This window comes from Callospermophilus lateralis, chromosome 2, assembly GCF_048772815.1.
Source record: "Callospermophilus lateralis isolate mCalLat2 chromosome 2, mCalLat2.hap1, whole genome shotgun sequence".
NCBI classification, from domain to species: Eukaryota; Metazoa; Chordata; class Mammalia; order Rodentia; family Sciuridae; genus Callospermophilus; species Callospermophilus lateralis.
In genome coordinates this window covers 16,318,991-16,336,833 of record NC_135306.1, presented here as the reverse complement: position 1 = coordinate 16,336,833, position 17,843 = coordinate 16,318,991, and the positions used below count along the sequence as shown (strand labels likewise).

Genomic DNA, 17,843 nt, shown 5'->3' with positions numbered 1-17,843 from the left:
GCTAAATGAAGAAAGATTAGATTGTTTTTATTGGTTTTATTTCTCTCCACTCAGATATTTCAGGGGAATAAGAGAACAATGGATGAGATGGCAGATGTTCTTTCTACTCTGTGAATGAATTGAACTCCTAAGTGTAGTAGACATTGGAGGAAATGATACTTAGGCAGAACATGAGACGTTGGAATAAAACAACTCTGTTTTGCAGTCCATCTGATAGATAAGCTCTTTTCCCACAATAGTTTATTCTTGACTACATTGAGGGCTTGGATAATCACAAGATAGTTATGCCCAATGAAGCAGGACAGTGGAAAGATATCTTCATGAGGAGAGAGAGAATAGTGGACTTTCTTCTTTATCCCTAAGAAACATCACCTGCCTACTGGAGGCTGGGCTAGGGATATACAGCTGAGTAAACCCAGAATCATTGGGATTTGGGCACTGATAAGAATGTTTATTATATTTGGATTCTTTGATTGTTGAGTTGAGATACTTGTGTGGTTACCCCAGGAACTAAGGTGTTTTGTAAGTATACTATACAGCAAAAAAATGTAAAAAGATCAGCTATCACCACTACCACCAATATTGGGAAACCAATAGCAGGAGTTTGTTCAAAACAACTTCAGGGATTTAGTAGTTTCAACAACCTTGAAACTACTCTCTGATCATCTACCATCCAGAAAATGGCTTACCACTCTGCATCTCACAACCTGAATGGCTTCAACACATCTTAGAATACAACAAAATGTAGTTCAGAAGAAGATTTGAGATTTAGAAGGAAATGGGGGGAATATACATTTTCAATCATTAAAATGGATTGATACATTTTCACATGTTGTGATCTCAGATCATAGCCTGATTGGAAACAATATCTTCTTTAGAATCAGGAATAATTACTAAATACTGAAAAATAATAGAGACACTGAAAAAAGTAGTGTGTGTGCTCTGCGAAGTCTCATTTAAATAAGCTTCAAGGACAGAAAGAAACACACTGTGATCTGTTCTCTATAAAGGCCTAACATATTTAGATTTTCATTAAGATGAGCTGAAACACAAAATGTTTTCAGTTATCCAGGAAATGTAATTAACTACCTTCTTAGATTTCTACTTAATCAATACTGCCCACCCCTCTTGGTTAATTGAACTGTCAGACTCCACTAGAGTCTGGGGTATGTGGATATTTTGGGCCAGCAACATAAGGGACATTCAAACTTAGAACTTTTTTCTTTTTTACTGTCATGTAACTTCCTTATTTTGGCTATAAATCCTCATCATCTTATTTTTGGTGAAATATATTCTCATTCAACAGCCACTATTAAAAGTATATTTTGAGCTGGGTGTGGTCATGCATGCCTGTAATCCCAGCAGCTCAGGAGGCTGAGGCAGGAGTATGGAAAGATCAAAGCCAGCCTCAGTAACTTACCAAAAACCTAAGCAACTTAGCAAAACCCTGTCTCAGAATAAAAATAAACAAACAACAAACAAACAAACAAATAAATGGCTGGGTATGTGGCTTGGTTGTCAGGTGCCTCTGGGTTTAATCCTCAGTTTGAAATATTTATCTATCTATCAAATATCTATCTATATGTATCATGATAAAAGATGCTGAAATAGGGCTTTCTTTTTTTATTGTTTTCTCATCAGTGCAGAATAGTGGGTTTCACTGTGGTATGTTCTTACATGCACATAATGTAATTTGACCAATTTCAATACTTACTTCTGAAATCAATGGATCAGCAATGCCTTGTTAAACAGTGGAGGGGCACTTTTTCAAGACAGATAATGGCAAGTGGTTACCATAGGGGTCTGAGTTTTAAAGGGTTCAGTAACCCTGAATCATAGCAGAGTGTGTTGGTTGGGCAGCCAAGGAGGAACAGTTGTAGATACAAGAGATTGTGAAAGTTTAGAGTCCATTGTGGCTGGGAAATGGTGAAAGTCCAGAGCCTGTTGTTTTCCTTCTTTCCCTGGGAATTGTTCTTTTCCTTATCCTTCAAGTACTTCCTCTTGCCCTCACCTCCTCCCAACTTCTTCCTCTGCCGTACAGGCGTCCTTTCTATTTTCATGAGAACCTCCCTCCCACTTTTCCTCTTCAGCTTCTCGACATGAGAGAAAACATACTGCCTTGAATTTCTGAGTCTGGCTTATTTTGCTTAACATGATGCTTTCCAGAGCCATCAATTTTCCAGAAAATGACATAAGTTCATTCATCTTTATTACTGAATAAAACTCATACATATGTATGTGTGTGTGTGTATATATATATATATATATATATATATATATATATATATATATATATAAAACAGTATTTAAGAGTTCCTTTCCCCCACATCCTTGCCAGGATTTATTCTTATTCATATACTTAATGGATATCATTCCAATTGGAGTGAGATGAAATATCAGGGTAATTTTGATTTGCAATTCTCTGCTGGCTAGAAATATTGAACTTTTTTTTATATGTAATTGTTGCTCATTGTGCTTCTTTTGAGAAGTGTCTGTTTAGTTTATTTTCCCAGTTATTGAGTGGGTCATTTTCTTTTTGTTTTTGAGGTTTTCTTTTTATTATTTCTTTTGTTTTAATTTGTTATACATGACAGTAGGATGCATTTATGCACTTTGATATATCATACATACATGGGATATAATTTCTCATTTTTCTGAGTATACATGTTATAGTATCACATTGGTCATTCAGTCACATATATACATAAAGTAAAAATGTCTGTTTCATTCTATTATCGTTCCTATCCCCACATCCCTTCCCATCTCCCTTCAATTCCCTCAACCTAATGTACGGTAACACTATTCTTCTCTAGTACCCCTTCTTTATTGTAAATTAGGAACTACATATTAGAGAAAACATTCAACCTTTGGTTTTTTGGGGGTGGGGGATTGGCTTACTTCGCTTAGCATGATATTCTCCAACTTCAACCATTTATTGGCAAATATCATAATCTCTTCTTTAAAGCTGAATAATATTCCATTGAGTATATATACCACATTTTCTTTATCCATTTGTTTATTGAAGGACACCTAGGTTGGTTCCATAGTTTAGCTATTGTGAATTGAGCTTCTATAAACATTGACATGGCTGCATACTGTAGTATGCTGATTTTAAGTCCTTTGAGTTTAAACCAAGGAGTGGGATAGCTGGCTCAAATGGTGGTTCCATTCCAAGTTTTCTGAGACATCTTCATACTGCTTTCCATAGTGGTTGCACCAATTTGCAGTCTCACTAGCAATGTGTGCACCTTTTCCACCATATCCTTGCTGACATTTATTGTTGCCTGTATTCTTGATGATTGCCATTGTGACAGGAGTGAGATAAAATCTTAGAGTAGTTCTGATTTGCATTTTGCATTTCTCTAATTGCTAGAGATGTTGAATGTTTTTTCATATATTTGTTGATCAATTGTATTTCTTCTTCTGTGAAGTGTCTGTTCAGTTCCTTAGCCCATTTATTGACTGGGCCATTTGTTTTTTTAGTGTTAAGTTTTTTGAGTTCTTTATATATCTTAGAGATTAATGCTTTATCGGAGGTGCATATGGTAAAGATTTTCTCTCTGTCTGTAAGCTCTCTCCTCATGTTATTGATTGTTTCCTTTGCTGAGAAGAAGCTTTTTAATTGGAAACTGTCCTATTTATTGATTCTTGATTTTACTTCTTACACTTTAGGAGTCTTGTTAAGGAAGTCAGATCCTAGGCTGACATGGTAAATATTTGGGTCTGTTTTTTCTTGTATTAGGCACAGGGGTCTCTGTTCTAGTACCTAAGTCTTTGATCCACTTTGAGTTGATTTTTGAGTGCTTTTTGTTTTTGTTGTTTTTCTTTATATATCTTAGATATTAATCCTATGTTGGAAGAGTAACCGTCAAGATTTCGTTCTCATTTTGTAGGCCTTGTTTGTGCTGTTAATTTTTTCTTTTGCTGTGCAGAAACATTTCAGTTTGATACCATCCCATTTATTGATTCTTGGCATTATTTCCTAAGCTATAGGAGTCCTATTGAGGAAGTCACTGCCTAAGTCTGTATGTTGGAGTGTTTCCCCTATGTTCTCATTTAGAATTTGAAAAGTTCCTAACTTTATTCTTAGGCCTTTGGTCTATTTTGAGATGACTTCCATAGAGGATGAAAGATGGTGATCTAGTTTCAGTCCTTTACATATGGATATATAGTTTTCCCAGCACCATTTGTTAAAGAGGCTGTCTTTCATCCTACAGACTTTTTGGCACCTTTGTCAGGAGTCAGGTAACTGGAGCTGAGTGAGTTTTTCTCTGTGTCTTTCATTCTGTTACATTGGTCTAAATGAATTCTTTTAGTTCTGTGCCAAGCTGTTTTTTGTTATTATGACATTGTATTAAAATTTGAAGTCAGGTATTGTGATGCCTCCAGGTTTATTATTTTGCTCATAATTATTTTGGTTATTCTAGTCTTCTGTTTTCCATGTAAATTTTAGGACGAATCTCTTATAGCTCTATGGAGAATGTCATTGGTATTTTGTTGGGGATTGCAGTGAATCTGTGGGTCACATTTGATAGTATGCCCATTTTAATGATTTTAGTTCTGTCTACCCACGAACATGGGAATTCTTTCCATCTTCTGGTGTCTTTTGCAATATATTTTCTCAGTAACTGGTAATTTTTTATGTAGATGTTTTTCACCTACTTGTTTAAATTTATTCCTAAATATTTTACATATTTACTTACCTGGATGCTATTGTAAATGGGTTTATTTCCCCCTGTCTTCTTTCTCAGATGATTCATTATTGGTGTGTAGTAAAAGCTATTTTTTTTTTTTTTGCTTTTTTTAGTTATACATAACATTGGGATTTATTTTGACATAAGTATAAAAAGCATGGAATATAATTTGTTCTAATTCAAGCCCCAGTATTCCTCTTTTCCCTTTCCTTTTCCCTCTCCCTATTCTTTTCCCTCTGCTGTCCTGATCTTTCTGCTATTTACTTTTAGTGTTTTCTCTTAAGTTATTGAAAGCCACTGATTTTGTATGTTGATTTTTATCCTGCAACGTTTCTGGGTTTGTTTATTGGCTCTAGAAATCTACTGGTGGAACTTTCAGGATCTTCTAAGTATAAGTTCACATCACCTGCAAATAGGGGCAATTTGACTTCTTCCTTTCTATTTGTACTCATTCTATTTCTTTTCTTGTTTTCTTTTCTTCTAAATACCAAGTACTTCTAAGTACCTTGTTAAACTTTCAAGGGCTATATTTAATAGAAGTGGTGAAATTAGGGATTTGTCTCTTGTTGTAGAAGGAAATACTTTCAAATTTTTCCTATTCAGTGTGATATTGACTTAGAGTTTCTCATATTGTCTTTTTGATATTAAGATTAAATTCCTTCTATCCCTATTTCTTTCAAGGTTTTCATTTGTGTATTTTTTATCATGATTGAGTATTGAATTTTTTGTGCTTCTATTGAGACGTTCAGGTGATTTTTGAACTTAATTCTATTTATATTGTGTGTTACATTTATTCATCTGAGTTATTTCTTGATTAGATGTATGGAAATATTTGGGATCAGAGAGACATAAACTTGAATTACTGCACTTTTAGGTGATAACTAACATTGGAAAATTATTTTTCAGTTCCTTTCTGTGTCAAATGGAACTAACATTAATGTCTGCTTTATAGTGTTGTTTTAAAAGATTAGAGATGATGTTTGGATGGTACCAGGCACTATGTAATTTTTATTTTTATAATTTTTATTATTGCCATTATTATTATTGCTACTATTATTTTTAATCCCAGTCTTCTAAATCATGGATGGAAATAAAAAATAGCTCATAATTTCATGCATATGAAATGATCTCATGGCTTTCACGAATAATAGTATGTCTTGTATTTTAAAGTGCATTGTTAAGCTGGAGAACATCTGCCTCATATGGTCAATGCAAGAAGGGTACTATGCTAAGCTTGTTCTGTTATGTATTTCTGCTGCTCCTCAAGTAAGCATTTCTTTGTCCTTTACTGTAAGGAACTTAGTCCCATAAGCCACTTACTTCAGGAAGTGCTATCATTTGCATTTCAAGCTAAGCCATGATAATGGTACAGACAGACCAATCATTTCTTTCTACTTCTATAATTGACTGCAACTACTCCTACCACTGAGTAGGGAAAGGAGAGGTCATTTGTAAACTCTTCATCCTGCAGACTTCCCAAGGGCCTTCTAAGTACCAAGCACTTTTCTAGTTATCGAAGACAAGCTGTTACCAGGAGAGTTTTTAATCCCAAAGAATGCACAAATGAGTGTGGAGGAAAACAAAACTCAACCAGACAAAACATTTTTTTTTAAATCAGATAAACCTGGAGTCTAATTTGTATTTATTAACTGTTTGATTTGATGCAATTAATTTGACTGTTTCCAGACTCACATTTTTTCATCTTTAAATCAGGAACAGCATCTACCATAAATGGTAGGTTTTATGTTCAGGAGGACTTAATGAGCTAATGTATATGACATGGTATAGCAGTGTTTTGTACATAGGAACAGTTCAGCAAATATTAGTAGCAGTAGTCATAATTAAATTATCATTATAGCAATAATAATTACTAGTGTTCTTATCAATTCAAAGTATATCAAGCAAAAAGTACAGGGAAGGGGAGGGGTATAGACGTCTGAGGAGAAGGAGCAGACAAAGGCCAGATTATCAAGGTCTTTATGGAGCCTCAGGGAGCAATGGAGGTTTATTACAGTTTTATAACAAGGAGTTTTAAAACAGGAGAAAACAACTTAGCATTCCACTTCTGAAAGATTGTCTGCCCTCGGGGTTGAGTTTGAAGTGCCTGAAAGTCCAGAATTGGTCAATTCTCCTGACCCACAGGTGTCCCCCTGCTTGATGTGTCATGAAAAATTAAAATGAGGACAGTTCAGTCAACAGAGTGTCTGGTGAGTTAATGAACCCCTTTGCCTTCAACACCTGGTAATTATATCTTTCAATTAAACCAACTCTAGCTATCTACAGTCTTATAAATTGCCTCACAGACTTACATCTTTCTAAGCTGCCAGATCTTTTCAGGTCTCAAACCTGAGAGTCCAGACATAAAGCGTGAGGTCAAGGAAGGCAAATAGAAGGGCCCCTTTCACATCTTTTCTGCTCATCACTGAGGCCTTATCTCTCAGCTTAGCCACCAGAGCCAAAAATATATATTTTTTGTATGCTTAATTACCAGCTTGGTCTGTACTTAAATATATCCCATGATTCACTGGTAAGGGAGAGAACAGAAAAATTTGTCATTGAGTATTATTCATATAAACTTATTCATTCAATTTTTGAGAGCAAGGAAAACCAGGGATAGGAAAAGTGATGTTCCTTCACTCATCTCAGACTACCAGGTCTTCGACAGAGATGCTAAGAGCACACTTTGGAGAAAGCACAGAACTTTCAATAAATGGTGCTGGGAAAAGTGGGTATACATATACAAAAGAGTCAAAATAGATTCCTAACTGCCACCATATTAAATTAATATTAAAAATATTAACTTAAAATGGATCTAAGTGTGGGAAGATTTAAGAGATTATATAGAGGTTTTTCTATTGCTCTATGGCTCAGTGAATCACACCAAGAAGTGACATTTGCTCTGGGACCTGAAGGTGTAAGAGGATAACAGTAAAGGTTTTAGGAGAAGAACAACATGATCAGCAGCAGTATCATGGGCAGTTCATAGAGTAGGGAGCTCAGAGGAGCCAGAGCACAGGACTCGGGGAGAGGTGGAGTGATGAAAGGAGAAGTGGTCAGCCTATGTAGGGTTTGACAAGGATGTCTAGGAATTTGGTGCTGTGTCTTAAAGGCACAGGGAATCTGTAAGGATACTAAGCCAGAGTTTCCATGACCTCTGTGATCATGATATTCTTCAAATTCTCTTTAATGATCACTTGCAATGTGAGGAAGTGATCACATTTGCAATGTGAGGAAGTGACAAGCCAAAGCAATGAGACTGAGAGATCTAAAGACAAGTTTGAAGATCCTTGTGAAAAGCCAAGGGGACTAGGATTAGGATGGAGGAAGACAAGACAGATGTAGAGATTCTTGGAGTAGTGAGGATGTGATTCCTTGGGTGTGACATTGAGAAGAGGAAAATGCAAATATGACATTGGCTTGGGTGACTGAGAAGTTGCAATGTCCTGTTAACTTCTACTTTTCTTTGTAAAGAATCCTGAAAGTAAAGGTAGCAGAGCCCCCTTCAGAGGTAGGTGGCAACTGCAAAGTACTGAAGTTCTATCAGATGGACTCTGGGGCCAGAGACTTCTTTGACCATCAGTAAATAAAACCCAAGAGTGGAATTCCTTGATATAATCTTAATCTTCTGTCTAGTAAAATATAACCTATGTGAACATATAGAAATAGCCATAGGATTTATATAGAAAGTATACATGTTAATTTATCATCCTTGTATCTCCTTTCTCACTCTAAATCTCTAAGCCAATACAGATGAGTAAACAGAAATTGATAAGCTAAAGTCAGTTGTTATTCACAAGGTATTAGCTCTTCCTAATTTGAGTCCATGATTCTTCCTAAATTAACACACAATTCTATCGTAAGCCACGTGTTTTTAGGGAGTATATACTATGTATACACATCTGCTCTGACAGGTGAAGTTTAATCTTCTCAAAGTCATGAGTTTTGGAATTCATCATTCTTGAAGATTAGGGGATAAAAATACACCTGAGAAAAAAACAGGTGGAAATAATCTATTATTATTATTATTATTATTATTTCCTATAGCAATGTAAAACAGGCAAATCTTCTTGGAGTAAGAATTCCAGAAAGCAGCATATAGGGTCTTCCATTCTAATCCTTTGTCCACAATAAGGTAATTTGTTTTTATTGCTTGGACAGTGCAGCTGACATATCTTTTCCTATCACTCACTCATAAACTGTCATGAAGGAATTTGATATTTAGGTCATCAAACCAAAGAGTATTCTCTTTGTCTCTAGAACCTCCCTGACATTTTTCATTACTACTTAACTCATCAGCACTGTCTGAGTCCCAGTTTCTCTATCTGGTCTCTGCTTTAGGAAAAATTACAAAAGCCCACATATTTTAACCTTTTGCATTCCACTGTCAATTTAGGCAGGGTACTCAACAAACCCTTTTTACTGGACATTATATACTGTAACTGAAGCAAAATGTGGAAGTCCAGACCAAGGACCATGTTCTGATTGCTTATCTAGATTGAATATGACAGGAAGCAATGTGGATAAATGAAAACCAATGATAAATTTACAATCTTCTTTAAAATCAAAGGCTTTGAAGTTAGATACAGCTGGACTAAAATCCCAGTTCTCCCACTTCTTAGTCCTAAGGCTACAGGCATTTTTTCCTAACTTCTGTAGGTCTGGGTTTTCCTCTCTACAAAATAGATACAATAAACATGATTTGTTATAAATAGTACACATAAACCCTATGGTACAATACCTACTACACACCTAACACAATAACAGGAAGTTGTATTTTTTGTGTTGATCCACATTTTTGGATGACTTCTGATATTTAATATTCATCCTTATTAAAATTCAAACATTAATTTGTGAATTTTAGGAGCTATGGTGATTTTATTATAATATCTTTACTGAATTTCCCTTTTAATTGTGTGACAATGTAATTGGCTAGCATTTATTATTCACTTAGCTCCAAGGGATGCATTCAATGTTTTACATGCATTCATCAATATTTGATGTTTAACTTGTTATTATCTATCCCCTTCTTTTTAAAGATGAGGAAACTGGAGCTCTGAAATGTCAAATTAGTTTATGATTATAAATTTTAAATTTATAAAATGCTATTTGAAAACCATGGCTGTTTGACTCAGTAATCTTGTATTTTACAAACTACTATTAGTTTTTAATATCCTTGAAAATAATTTTGTAACTATTTTCCCTAATTTAGAACATTTTAAAACACCATCAATTAAATGTCATTCAGCATCATTCTTTGCTATCAGTAGGTACTGAGAGAAAACATTGATGTGGTTATGTTAAGGGGATATATAGTATGTATTTCATAAGCAGGAGGAAATGACTTTGAAAAGATAAATGTTTTTATTTTTCCTGAAGAAGGGCAGTAGTTTCATTTATTCTACGCTGATATCAGAAACTACTTATCTAACAGTACACTTGTTGTATGTAGCCACAGGTTTCAGAAGCAGATGGCATGTGTTAAACAGTATATGTATGAATTAGCTCTGGGAATAATTTCTGCTCAGGGTATGATAGAAATTAGGAGGTGAGACAAATTAAAAAATTGGAAAAAAAGGCTATGCAAAATGTCACTCTCACACCTCCTTTTTCTATTGTGAGGGTGTACACACAGTGTGTGTAGTGTGTGCATGCTTATACCTTACACACACACACACACACACACACACACACACACACACAAATAGACCTCTAACTTATAAAGAAATCTTCTAAGTCCTCCAGATAAATCAAAATGATTTTTCCTTGATATTCAAGGACCTGGTCTAATAAACATATGAGTAAAGTTTCAATCCCATCTTCACATATGTGATGAATTTAAGATCTTGAAAAATTCACTTCACATTGCTGCATCAAATATTTGTTATCTGTGAAACGAAGAGTTTGAGAAAGATTATCTTTACCTACATTTACATCTTAAATTCTCATAACAAGATTCTATAAACCAATATTACCTAACTCTGAAGAATAAGACTATTTTCATGTAACTAATCTGCAACATTCTGTGATCCTCAAACCTATAAACAACATTCCTGTATACATAACCTTGAATATTTGCCGAATCAATTAGCAGCCTGCAGTAGTTTGCAATATACAAATGATCATGATTCTTTAGGCTTTCCTCTATTCAAACCCTACATTTGATTCAGTTCTTTCTTTCTTTCTTTCTTTCTTTCTTTCTTTCTTTCTTTCTTTCTTTCTTTCTTTCTTTTTTTGTTTTTAGTTTCTCTGCTTCTTGAATCATATTTGGACCTGTGACCTATGTTAACCAATAGTTTTCCATTAATTGGATATCATATAAATTTTGTATCCTGCCCACCAAAAGATCTTGTGTGTTTTCCACTCTTGCTCTCTTAGAAACCTGATGTTTCCAAGAGAACAAGTTAAGTCCAGCAGGCTAGAGGATGACAGACCATATGGAGTACAGTTGAACCACTGCAGCTGAAGACATCAAAGAAAAACCAACTCTGAGGCTTGTGATACATGACCAATTGCATGAGTGAGCTCAGATCAGACCAGAAGAACTTCTCAGTTGAACTAGCTCAGACTAAAGTGTTGACCCACAGAATTGTGAGAAAATTCAAAATTTATTTTTAAAACCCAAAATGTGGTTTGTTACACAGAAAATGCCAGCTGTTACACAAAGCTTCCAACTTGACTTTTCTTTAAAGAAGATCTTCAAAAATAGTTCAAGATTCTTACATGACACCATTTCTTCAATGAAGTCTACTTTAGTAATTTTAATGGTGTTGATGATAACCATTTATTAACTAAACAAATATGTAGTGATTTTAGTTATTATAAAATAATAAATAACGTTATTTTTATTATTTATTATTTTATAATAAAATAATTATTTTATTTTATTTCTTATAGGAAGTACACTTCCATCACATCAAATACTGCCTGCACTGGATTATCTACCAGAACAGGCCATTTCTTATATCATACAACTGGAAGTCCAAAACCCATGCTTCCAAGACTTCTATATTAGCCTAGTCTTGTTTAGATTTCTACAAAGTGAGTGATAATGGCAAGTTATTTGAAAGAAGAAAAAGAAATAAAGATGGTAGGTGATACTGGGCATTCAATGAAGGTGAAACAAGCCTTGTTAATTTGCTGTGGTCCCATTTGTTAATTATTGGCGTATTTATTGAACTTTAGGGGTCTTGTTAAGGAAGCTGGTGCCAGCACCAATATGTTGGAGTGTTGACCCTAGGTTTACAGTTACAAAGTTTCTGGTTTCATTTCTAAGTATTTGAGTCATATTGATTTGACTTTTGTGCAGAGTGAGAGATAAAGATCTAGTTTAATTCTTCTACTTATGGATTTTTCCAGCACCATTGGCTAAAAAAGCCATCTTTCTTCCAATCTGTACTTTTAGCATCTTTGTCATCAAACATTAGATAACTAACTATGTGAGATGGTTTCTGTGACTTCTGTTCTATCCCACTGGCCTTCATGTCTACTTCATGTCTATTTTGTTGCCAAAACCATGCTGTTGTTTGTTTGTTTGTTTTTTATTAAAGCTCTGCAGTATAATTTGAGTTTAGGTATTGTGATGCCTCCAGCATTGCTCTTCTTGCTCAAGACTGCTTTGGATATTCCGGATCCTTTATTCTTCCAAATGAATTTTAGGACTGCTTTTTCTAGTACTGTAAAGAATATAATTGGTGTTTGATGAAGATTGCCTTGAATCAGTATAATGCTTTTGATAGCATGGCCATTTTGATGATATTAATTCTGCCTATCTAATAATAAGTGTGAGGTTTTCTTCATCTTTAGTTTCTTTCTTTGGTATTCTATAGTTTTTTTTTTTCACCCCACCGTTTTAATAAAACTAAATACAAGTACAAAATACTGTGCAAGAATGCTTTTTACTATGTGGAGATGGAATAATATATTTGTGTTTTTTCCAGAATCAGTATCATCCAGTACTTTCCACTGTAAAAATATGGAACATTTCGTGAATTTGTGTGTCATCTTTGTGCAGATGCAATGCTGATCTTCTCTGTATTGTTCCAATTTTAGTATATGTGCTGCCAAAGTGAGCACAATATAGTTTCTATTATAGATGTCTTTCTCCTCCTTGTTTTAATTCCCAAGTATTTTATTTTATGTTTTAATGTTATCATGAATAAGGTATATATATTTTTATTTCTTTCTCAGCAGAATAACTATGGAAGTATAGATAAGCTTCTGGTTTATGAAGGTTGATCTTACATCTTACAATGTTGCTCAATTTCTTTATTGCTTTAGAGGTTTGATAGAGTTTTTTTGGGTCTTTTAGACATAGGATCATGTCATTGGCAAACAGAGATATCTTGGCTTCTTTTTTTCCTATTTGTATCTTTTTAATTTCTTAACTTACCTGATTGCCCTGGCTAGAGTTTTTTTTTTTTTAAAAAAAAAAAACACTCTATTGAATATTAATGTTGAAAGTGGGCATCTTTGTCTTGTTTCCGAGTTAAGAAAAAATGCTTTCAGGTTTTCTCTAGTCAATATCATATTGGATATGATTTTGTCATATATACACTTTATAATATTGAGGTTAATTCCTAGTTTATCCAGCATTTTTAACATGAATGGGTGCTGGATTATATCAAAGTCCTTTGCCAAATCTATTGAGATGATTGTATGACTCTTGTCCTTAACTCTATTTATGTGGTTAATTACATTATCAATTTCTGCATGTTGAGCAAACCTTTCATCCCTGGGATAAAACTCACCTGATTATGGTGTACTATCTTCTTGAAGAGTTCGAATTTCTTTGATAATATTTTATTAAGGATGATTGCATCTAGGTTCATCTGGGACATTAGTCTGTAGTTTTCTTCCCTTGATATGCCTTTGTTTGCTTTTGCAATCAGGGTATTTCTGGGTTCTTAGAATGTATTTGGGAGCATACCCGCCATTTCTATTTCATGTAATAATTTGAGGAAGTCTAGTATTAGTTCTTCTTTAAATGCCTGATAGAACTCAGCTGAGAATCTGTCTGGTCCTGGGTTTTTCTTTGTTTGAAGGTTTTTAATTGCTACTTGAACCTCATTGCTTGATATTGGTTTGTTTAGTTTTTTTTTTTTTTTTTTTTTTTTTTACACCTTCCTGGTTCAATTTGGGCACATCATGTGTATATAAAAATTTGTCAATGCCTTCTCAATTTTCCAGATTACTCCAGATAGAGTATGAATAGTCATAATAGTTTCTAATAATCCTCTGGATTTCAGAAGTTATTATGCTGATATCTCTATTTCAATATCTAATTTTCTTGATTACAGTCTTCTTGCTTTTTCTTTGGCTAATATGGCCAAGGACTTATCAATGTTGTTTATCTTTTTAAAGAAACATCTCTTTATTGCATTTATTCTTTGTATATTTTTTCTGTTTTAATTGTTCTCAATTATATCGATTCTCGGTTTGATTTTATTTCTTGTCTTCTGTTTTTGAATTAGTTTGTTCTTTCCGTTCTGAGATCATGTTGTATAACATTAGATTATCTATTTGGGATCTTTCTCTCTCTCTCTCTCTCTCTTTTTTTTTAAATTTAATACAGGCACTCAATCCTACAAATATTCCTCTTAAATCTACTTTCATACTGTCACAGAAAATTAAATATGCATATATATCTCTGTTCTCATTTGTTTCTAAGAATTTCTTGATTTCTTCTATCATACATTCCTTATTTTAAAGAGTTTTTTCAATATCCATGTACTTATATGTTTTCTATAATTTTTCTTGATGTTGATTTCTAATTCCATTTCATCATTATCTTATAAGACACATGAAATTATGTCAATTATTTCTTTGTATTTGCTAAGACTTACATCATGACCTAGAATAGGATCTGTTTGGAAAAAAGTTCTATGAATTTCTGAGAAGAATAATAATTTAGTTGCTTTTGATGAAATATTTTGTAGATGTCTATTAGATCTATTTTTGATTTATATTATTATTTAGGTTATAAATATATTTTTGGACTTATGCCTGGATGACCTTTCTACTGGTGGAAAGGATGTGTTGAAGTCACCCAGTATTGTATTGGGTTTTCACATGGTTTTAACATCAAAAAGTAATATTTTTTAAGTAATTAACTGCACTGACATTTGGGCATAAATATTTACTATCACATGCCTTTCTGTTGAATTATTCCATTTAACCATATTTAGTAACTTTTAACCATATTTAGTAACTTTAACCATATTTAGTAACATTTAACCATATTTAGTAACTTTAGTAACTTTCTTTGGCTCTTCTGATTAATTACTGCATACTTCCACTTTGTAAGATATGGGAATAACTACTACTGCTTTTTAAAAAAATTGTTGTTTACATAGAATGCATCTTTTTACTTTCAGCCTGTGGATGTCTGTGTCTGAGTCTTTTTCAAAAATCATATAGCTGGATGTTGTTTTTTAACCCATTATTCCAATGAATTCTGTCTTTCATTTTCTGGGGATGGTGTTTTAGTCAGCTTTTCAGCTGCTGTGACTAAAGGAGCTGAAAAAGTAGAGGGGCAAAGTTTATTTGAAGTCTCACAGTTTCAGAGGTCTTAGTCCATAGAAGGCTGGCTCCATTTCTTGAGGCTCAAGATGAGGCTGAACATCATGGCAGAGTGTGTGGCAGAGGGAAGCAGCTCATATCATGTGATCAAGAAGCAGAGGGAAAGATTCCACTTTCAAGATACAAAATATATACCCCAGAGCCATGTCTCAAATTAACCACTTCCTTCAGCCATACCCCACTGGCCTCCAGTTACCACTCAGTTAATCCCCTCAGGGATTAATTCACTGATTGGGCTAAAACTCTCACAATCTTATCATTTCTCCTGGAACCTTTTGCATTGTCTCACACATGAACTTTTGGGGGAGACCTCGTATCCAAACCAGATGACTAGTAGAAATTGACCCCAGGGACATTTTATCACTGAGCTACACCCCCAGGTCTTTTTACTTTTTAAATTTTGATTCAGGATCTACTTCATTGCTGAGGGTCTCATTGAATTGTTGTGGCTGGATTTGAATTTGCCATCCTTTTGTCCCAGCCTCCCGTGTGGCTGGGATTACAGGCATGTGCCACTCACTTGGCCTCCCAATCTGCCTTTTAATTGGGGGAGTTGAGACTATTTGCATTCAATGTTTTTATGAACAAATGTTTGTTATTTACTACCATTTCTATTTGTTTGCTATATTTAATTAGGTATTAATTACTTAGTTGTTATTGATATTCTAGGAAGCCTCATTCATTTGTTTTTTTTTCTCCCTTTTATGTAGTATACCTTTAAGTATTATTATTATTATTATTATTATTATTATTCAGAGTGCTGGTTCAGTGGTCAATCAGTCATGAATTCTGTTAATTTCTACTTATGAAAGATTTTGGTTTTAACTTTAATTCTTAAGGCTAGATTTTTCTGGGCTTGGCTACCTTGTTTGACAACTGTTATCATTCAGTGTGTGGAATATATTATTCCGAGCCCTCCTGGCTTTTAGCATCTAACCTTAGAAATCAGTAGAAATTCTATTTAGTTTACTTCTTAATGTGACCTGCTATTTTTCTCTTCTGCCTTTTATAATTGTATCCTTAGTCTGGTATATTAGGCATTTTAATTGTAATGTATCTTGTAGAGGATGTTTTTGATTTTGCCTAAATCTATTGAGATGATTGAATGCACTGTGCACTTTTCTTTCTGTTACATTTCTAAGGTTTAGAAAAATTTATGATATTATTTCACTGTAAAGATTGTGCATTCCTTTAGTTATAAATTTGATGCCTTCTTCTATATCAATGGTTCTTTTACTTGGTCTCTAAATACTACCCCAGATTTCTTGAGTGTTCTGGTTATGGACTCTTAACATTTTTTCTTTATTGTCTATTTTTAAGATTATATATTCAGTCTTTGAGATCTATGTTTTCTAATGTATTGATGGTATTTTAACTGAATTTTTAATTTGATTTATTGAGTTTTTCATTTCCAAGGTTTCTATTTGATTTCTTTTCAGAATGTGTTTGCACTGAAATTATCTTTCACTTCCTGTATTTTATCTCTTAGTTCATTTCTTACATCTTCTTTAGTTCATTGAGCATTTTAACTATGAACTTTCTCAATTTTTTATCTGACATTTCCTACACTGTGGAATAAATGGAGTTAACTGTTGCAAGGTTGTAGATTGTTTAGGGTGGTTTGTTCCTTTGCCTTTTAATATTTTTCTTTTGTATGTCTACCCATCTGCTGGGATGATTTTCTCTTCTACTTTATGTAAGGGACTACTTTTTGATCTTCTTTTTCTCAAGTGCCCCAGACTAGGTCAATATCCAAGTATTGGTACTTGTACTCAATGTGTATTCCTTATTATGCCCAGCTTTGGCATCACTTTTAACAGAAGGTACTAAAACTTTATTAACTGCAATTGTTTAAAAGCAAAGTCATGTTCTAATAAACAGTAGGGAAAAAATTTACTGAAAATGTTCTCCACAGTTCTTCTAATCTGTCATAAAATTGTAGTACAGTTCTTGAATAGATTGAGAAACTAGTTATTAAAGGTAATAAAATTACTATTACATTATATAGGTAATAAAGGGATGCACAGAAAATGGGAAGGGAAAAGAGAGAAAAGACAGTAAAAAATAACAAACTAAGACAAAAGGAGGAAAGTGTAGGGGTTGGATGAGGCAGAAGCAGATAATGCAAGAGGTGGAAAGAAATGACTGAGAAATACATATGAATTTGCTATAGGGAAACAAAAAAGAATGATTCTAGTTACTTTAAACTAGTAGAAAAAATATAATCAGGTGAGTTCAGTGATGTGATACTAAATAATAAGGGAACACTTATCAATTCTATATGAAAAGAAATGCCTACAAGATCAAAACTGATATTAAAACTATTTATGATAATCCATGTTGAGGTAGAGACTTTTTTCCACATTTTTGTTGGTGCATTATAGTTGTACATATTGATGGGATTTGCTGTTACATATTTGTATATGCACACATATAACAATTTAATTTCACCAGTATCATTCCCTAACACATTTCCCCTTCTTCTCCAAACAGTGTGGAGATTTCTTATTGAATCTTTTGATTTGGGTTTCTTCAGGATTTGGGACATTTGTAATATGCCCACTGATTTTT

At 33.7% G+C, this 17,843-nt stretch overlaps 1 non-coding gene across 1 annotated transcript; it reads right to left on the bottom strand.

Annotated features, from left to right (window-relative positions):
* Positions 1 to 12,660: 12,660 nt before the first annotated feature.
* On the bottom strand, positions 12,661 to 12,767 carry LOC143393142 (U6 spliceosomal RNA). Its single transcript, XR_013090463.1, has one exon. It is a non-coding gene; the product is annotated as a U6 spliceosomal RNA (small nuclear RNA).
* Positions 12,768 to 17,843: the final 5,076 nt, after the last annotated feature.